The following is a 7173-nucleotide window of genomic DNA, read 5'->3' on the forward strand; positions in this document are numbered from 1 at the left end:
TATTTATCTGCAGATATTTTTAAGCATATTTTATTGACTATGGTATTAGTTATCCCAATTTTTCTCTTTTTGCCCCCTCTGCCTCCTATTGCCCTTTGACCCAGCAATCCCCCCCTTAGTTCATGTCCATGGGTTGTGCATACATGTTCTTTGGCCTCTCCATATCCTGTACTGTTCTTAATGTCCCCCTGTCTATTCTGTACCTACTAATTATGCTTCTTAATCCCTGTACCTTTTCCTCCATTCTCCCCTTTGCCCCTCCCCACCGATCTCCATTTCTGTGATTCTGTTCCTTTTCTGGTTGTTTGCTTAGTTTGTTTCTATTTTTTAGATTCAGTTGTTAATAGTTGTGAGTTTGTTGTCATTTTACTGTTCATAGTTTTGATCTTCTTTTTCTCAGATAAGTCCCTTTAACATTTCATATAATAAGGGCTTGACGATGATGAACTCCTTTAATTTTACCTTGTCTGGGAAGCACTTTATCTACCCTTCCATTCTAAATGATAGCATTTGCTGGATAGAGTACTCTTGGTTGTAGGTTCTTGCTTTTCATGACTTTGAATACTTCTTGCCAGTCCCTTCTTGCCCGCAAAGTCTCTTTTGAGAAATCTGCTGACAGTCTTATGGAAACTTCTTTGTAGGTAACTCTGCTTTTCTCTTGCTGCTTGTAGATTCTCTCTTTATCTTTAACCTTTGGCATTTTAATTATTGTGTGTCTTGGTGCAGTCCTCTTTGGGTCCAACTTGTTTGGGACCGTCTGTGCTTCCTGGACTTGTATGTTTATTTCCTTTGCCAAATTAGGGATGGGTTTTTTTTCATAATTTTTTCAAATAAGTTTTCAGTTTCTTGCTCTTGCTCTTCTCCTTCTGGCATCCTTATGATTTCGATGTTGACACTTTTGGAGATGTCCCAGAGTCTTCTTATTCTGGACTCATTTTTTTGAATTCCTATGTCTTCATTCTGTTCTGGTTGATTGTTTATTTCTTCCTTATGTTCCAACGTGTTGATCTGAACCCCAGCTTCTTTCCCTTCAAGATTGGTTCCCTGTGGATTTTTCTTTATTTCACTTAGTGAGCCTTCATTTATTCCCTTATGCTTTTGCCATACTCAGTGAGTTCTCTGAGCATCCTGATAACCAGTGTTTTGAACTCTGCATTTGATAGGTTGGCTATCTCTGTTTTGTTTAGTGGTTTTTTTTTTCTGGGGTTTTGTTCCTTTCTTTCATTTGGACTATGTTTCTTTGTCTCCTCAATTTGGCAGCCTCCCTGTGTTTGCTTCTGTGTATTAGGTAGAGCTGCTTTGACTCCCTGTCTTAAAAGGCACCTATCTGGATGAATGTAGCTTCTTTACGTCCTTGATTGTCAGACTTCCACACAGTTCGGGTATTTTTTGTTTTGAGGTTAGTTGCGATCTTTGTTATGGTTGTACAAGGAGGCAAAGTGTGTCTACCTATGCCTTCATCTTGACTGGATGTTCTTATCTGCAGATCTTAATACCATTCCTGGAATATAATAAGAGCTTAGTAAATATGTTTTGAATGAGTGAACTACTCTTACTCTCCCTCACCATTACCACTACCACCCTGGTGCTTCCACTTTCTGCCTCAGAATTCCAACCCCCTGTCAGATAATCATGTCCCAGGACTATTGACTCCTCTCAAATCTAAGTTAGTAAGGTCATGTTCTCATTCTTTCCCCAACAAAAGACTTAGGGCTCCTAATACATATATGTTAGGAGGAATTTCCCATATGCACAATTCACCTTATACCCAAAGTATAGACTAATTACTGTGACCACTGGATGAATTACTCCATATTGTAGCACTATTACATTCGTGGATAAACCTGCAAGAAAAGCAGAACTGAAGTGATTCCTTAACTCAAAGCAAAAGAATGCCTAGGACTCAATGCCTGTCTTCAAGGAAAAGGTTTCAGTTAACACCAAAATCAGATTCTTGGCCTTTTGCCATTCTAGACACTGGGTTGGAGCTATCCTAGTCCTCTTAACCAACCTATCAAAAGTGAACCCAGATGGAGTATAGTAACAAAACACTGGAACTCCTGCCTGTTTCTTTATAGCATCCATTTGGTAGCACCCCTAGAAATGAATGTTGAATTATCTTTTTTTTTAATATTTTTAAAGACTTTATTTATTTATTTTTAGAGAGGGAAGGGAGGGAGAGAGAGAGAGAGAGAGAGAGAGGGAGAGAGAGAGAGAGAGAGAGAGAGAGAGAAACATCGATGTGCGGTTGCTGGGGGCCGTGGCCCACAACCCAGGCATGTGCCCTGACTGGGAATCAAACCTGCAACACTTTGGTTCACAGCCTGCACTCAATCCACTGAGCTACGCCAGCCAGGGCTGAATTATCTTCATTAAGTAGTTAACTATTTTCTTCCTAATTCTCTCCCTCCTTCTGTTGTCCTTTATTTAAATTTTTGTAGCAATTTTCCTTCTGCTCGGTGGCCTCAAACTTCCTACCACCACACACTTCCAGTTGTATTAGAAGGTTGCTTCACTATTCCTCTTGAGAAAGTATTTAACATACTGGGAAATTTATTCTACTGTTATTGCATCTATAGGTGGATTAGAGAAATATGATCAAAAGCTTCATTCACATGCAATTCTAATTAGTGAAATTGTTATTTCATTTAAGGATGAAATACTGTATGTGCTTAGGAAGTATTTGTATAACATGATGAAATCTGCCTCTGGTTGGAAGATAAAAGCCAGTGTTTACCTCTGGACATTTGAAAGTTGACTAAAATATAGGGCAAGGATAAGCTAGTTTATGCTAAGGATGCCACCATGCAGTCACCACAGGTTTCTATCTTTTTTTCCCTTTCCTTTAATCTTGCTTTTTCTCCTTCTTTTGAGTTTGTATTATCCTGTGACTAGGGGTTCCTACTGGGCTGGCTTGTCTTTGCTGGATCCAGATGAAGGGTAAGGGCAGTTTCTTTTCCTCTTCCTGCTTAGGAGTCAGTTTCACATGCTCATTGCTACTATGCCACTACTCTTCTTCTTTGCTGTTCAATAATGTGTACTGAGGTTTATCTCTGATCCTGTCCTTGAGTGTGCATTTTGGTGGATGTGAACTTGAAGGCACTGCACATGGCTGGTCTGCCATGTTGTTTTCTCAGTGACTAGCAGAACCTCTGCCACATAGCAGGTGCTCCTAAATACCAGCTGAGTGAATGAACAGTTTGTACTATTTTTGGAATCTCTAGACTTTTTGTTTACACTCTTTAGTACTCTATCCGTAGGTTCTATAAAAGGGACCTATGTCCTCAGTGCTCTCTTTTTACCTTTACTTCCTAGGCGACATTACTGCTCCCTTTCATAGCTTGGATTCCATATATACTCTGCAGACTCCAAATGTATTTCTTCAGCTCAGACTTTACTCCTCAATTCCAGATGTACGTACTTAACTGCCTATTAATGACTTCTCATGGATGTCCAAAAGGTATCTCAAGGTGAGAATAATAACAAATGGACTATGCATTTTTGTCCCCACTCCTCCTTTCATGGTCTTCTCAGCTCTGTAAATGACAACTCCATCCAGTTTCTCAAGCCAAACACCTTCAAGTTATATTTAGCTGCCCTCTTTCTCTCATGTCCTACATCATGCACAAGCACAATCCAGCCTGCTCCATCTTCAGAACATATCCAGAATCTGTTTACTTTTCACAATCTCTACCAAACCATGAGTTTAAGTCACTATTAGTCGTCCAGAATTTTGTAATAGCCCTATAACTGGTCCTTTACTTCTGCTTTTGTCTCCTACATTCTATTTCCAACCCGGCAGCCTGAGTGACCCTCTTAAAACCAAAGTCAGAACATGTCACCTGTTTGCTTAAAACCATCTATCAACCTCTCATCTCGGTAAGAGTACAAATCAAAACCATTACAATGGTCTACATGGTCCTTCATGACTTAGCACTTCACCAGTTCTCTGGCCTTCTAAAACTACTCTGTCTTCCACCCACAATGGCCTCCTTCTTATTCCTCAAGTGCAACAAGCACTAGACTCATGTCAGGGCTTGTGTACTTTATCTTCCCCAATGCACAGAATACTCAGTCCAGAAAGCTCTGAGGCTTACACCCATACTTCATTTTGATCTCTACAAATGTCACCATCTTAGAGTACTCCCTGATCATTCTCTAAATTTGCAACATCTCCTTCCTTGCCTCCACATTCGGGAACCCTTTTACTCTGCTTTATTTTACTCCTTAGTGCTGTCAACATAAGAAACTTCCAAACCTGTAGATAATTTTTGTGAGTTTATTTGAGCCAAAGTGATGACAACTGCCAGTGAACACAATCTCAACAGATTGAGAAATGCTCCAGAAAATGGCAGTTTTGCATCTTATTTTATGCAATCAAAAGAGGAGCCAGAAAGTGGGTTACATGAAATCCACTGGTGATAGATTAGGGAAGTGGGGGGAGGAGGAGGAAGCAAAGTGGTTAAAAAGTTAAATTATATACACACACTTCTTTCACACAGGTGGGTATAGGATAGTTAACAGTTAACAATTAACATAACAATAACAATGAGGGAATTGGTGGTCTCCCTTTAGTGGGGTGTCTGAGCTTTGAGGGGCCCAGAATCTTTTTCTGATCAATAAGACTAACTTCTCCCATAGTCTTAATCTATATCTAATCTTTTTATTATTCTTTCCATCTCTCCCCACCCTTTTTACTTCTCTGAATGTGACCTGGAAAGAATGTTTCTTTCCTATTCTTCCCATACCCAGAGCACTCTGGGTAGGCCCTTGTTTTACCACTTAATGTAATATTAACATTGCAATTATTTGCTTATACTTCTCCTCCTCCACTCAAGGCCAGAAAGTGTATCATTCATCCATCTTTGCTCCTTTAGCAGCATGCTATGCCAGATACATAGTAGGCATTCAATAAAAATGTACTGAACCAGATTCCCAAAAGATGATTTACTTTCTTTATCATAAAGAAAGCAAGTTAAGACATACTAGGCTCTTTCAGGATATGCAAGAAAGACTTTGGGAGCCCCAAATTAACTTAATCAGTTCAATATGCTTTCATAACATGGTAGACAGCTTCTGAAAGTGATCTCTGGTGCCTGATACTCATGTTCATGGACTGGATCTAGTGACTTGCTCCTACGGGATAGAAAGAACATGGCGAAAATGATGGAATGACATTTCCAAGATTAGGTTAGATAAGAAGTGACTTCTATGTTATTGGCATTCTCTGTTTAGCTTCTTGGCTTGGATACTCGGATAAAGCAAGGTGCCATGATGGAGATGCTGGCCTCTGGCTAATTGACAGCTAGTAACTGAGGTCCCCGGTGTGACAGCCCAAGGAACTGAATCCTGCCAATGACCACATGAGTGAACTTGGAAGTGAATGTTCCCAATAAAGCCCTGAGATGGCTACAAGCCCCAGATGATATTTTGATTGCAGTCTCTGAGAAACCCTGAAGAAGAGAATAACTGATACAAACAGCATCAATACTTCTACTTTTTAAAAGAGAACCAGATACAGAATAATTGAAATAGTTTGCTTGTCAGAACAATCAAGTTATGTCTAGTATTTTGATAATGATGTCAATATTCCAGCTACAAGAATTTGTCTTTCCCAGTATGGTTTTCTCATACCACAGAAAAGCACTTACACATATCAGAATAGGTTGTCAAATTTCAGGAGGCAGTAGATGTCAAGGCAGGCCACTCTGTAAACAAATTAAGATGCTGGTTCATTGAATGAGGACTTACCAGGAAGGGGCCCTCAGTTCCGACCCATCAATAGACATCTTTTCAACTCAAAAGGCTAGTCAAGTGCCTCAAACTTTCATTTTATTTATTACTTTAAATTAAGGTATTGCAGGTTACTATTAAAACCCACACATAAAAACAAACACAAACATTTCATGGGAAGAGTAATGCATTCTTCATTATTGGTACTTTATTCTTCATTAGTACTTTCATTCACTAATGGGTAGACCCAATTAGTTTACTGGGTAAGCCAATTAAGAAGTAACTAAGTTCTGAAAGTATGAAAGCCTGGAAAATTGGGATGTGGTTACATAATGAAGAAAAATTCCCACAGACTAAGTAAGGGATAAACGGTGCCACAGTGGGTATATAGGACAGTCATAAAAGGGGCAAAAGTAATACTCGGGAAACATTCATGAGTTCTCTATTCACTTTTTACACTATCCTGGGCACCTAGCAGGGTATCTGGAAGCCAGTGGATGCTGAGAATGTTTAATGAATATTCTTCAGAGACTTGCTACGTGCCGGGAACTGAGACCGCGAAGCTACAGCACTCGGTAAAAGTGATGTGCCTTGCCAAGTGCCCCCACCCCAAGGGCGGAGGGAATCCAGATGCTGTAGAGGGCGAGAAGAGGGCATGGCGGCAGCAGGGCCTTGGCCAAGGGCGTACCTCCCACCGAAAACCACTCCCTCTCCCGTTCCTGCCCTCGACCTAGCAGTCACCTTTCCAGACTGGTCCTTCCCGTCACCCTAGCTAGAAGCAGTCTCTCAAATTTCCCCTTTCTCAGCCGCGGGTTTATACTTAGTTCACGGCACTTCTCACCCTCTGCAGTAGTTTTACTTATTTTCATCCCTACTTTCCCAATTATTTAAAGTTCACGATTTAACAAACAAGTCTGCCTTGTTCACTGGGGTGTGCCAGGCATAAAGTCTACGCGCAACAGATATTCGTTTAATGACTGAATGTAAAATGTGAAGTCACAAAAAAAAAAAAAAAAAAAGCGGGAGGGTTACCGGTGTAGGGATGGAAAAAGCTGGGGATCCACACCCGGGTTCCTGTCACAGCTCCGCCTGTGAGGAGCCGGGCCATCTTTGCACTCCCTGGTGAAGCGCCCAGAAGGGATCCTCAGGGATGGGAGGTTGGGTGGGAACAACGCGGAGGTGGTGGTTCCTACGCGATTCTCCGCCGAAGCCCCTCCAGGCCCTCATCACTTCCTGGGTCCCCACTCCCGCACCGGGCTGCCCAACCACCCCCTCCTCCGCTCGCTCGCACGACGTGAGGCGGTTCACCGCCAGAGCCGCAGGGCGGTGCCGCCTCTCCCGCCCCTTGGACGCACCCCTCCTCCTCGTGCACTCCGGCGTCCCCGCCCAGCTCCCCTGCTGAGGTCACCCCATTCATCCCGCAGCCGCACCCGCCAATCG

At 41.9% G+C, this 7173-nt stretch overlaps 1 long non-coding RNA gene across 1 annotated transcript; it reads right to left on the bottom strand.

Moving 5' to 3' along the window:
* Nucleotides 1-1374: 1374 nt before the first annotated feature.
* Nucleotides 1375-6270, bottom strand: LOC118500216. Its single transcript, XR_004902772.1, has 3 exons — nucleotides 5652-6270; nucleotides 1762-1844; nucleotides 1375-1501 (listed from the first exon to the last, which is right to left on the bottom strand). It is a non-coding gene; the product is annotated as an uncharacterized LOC118500216 (long non-coding RNA).
* Between the last annotated feature and the right edge of the window lie 903 nt (nucleotides 6271-7173).

This window comes from Phyllostomus discolor, chromosome 4 (assembly GCF_004126475.2).
Source record: "Phyllostomus discolor isolate MPI-MPIP mPhyDis1 chromosome 4, mPhyDis1.pri.v3, whole genome shotgun sequence".
In the NCBI taxonomy this organism is placed as follows: domain Eukaryota; kingdom Metazoa; phylum Chordata; class Mammalia; order Chiroptera; family Phyllostomidae; genus Phyllostomus; species Phyllostomus discolor.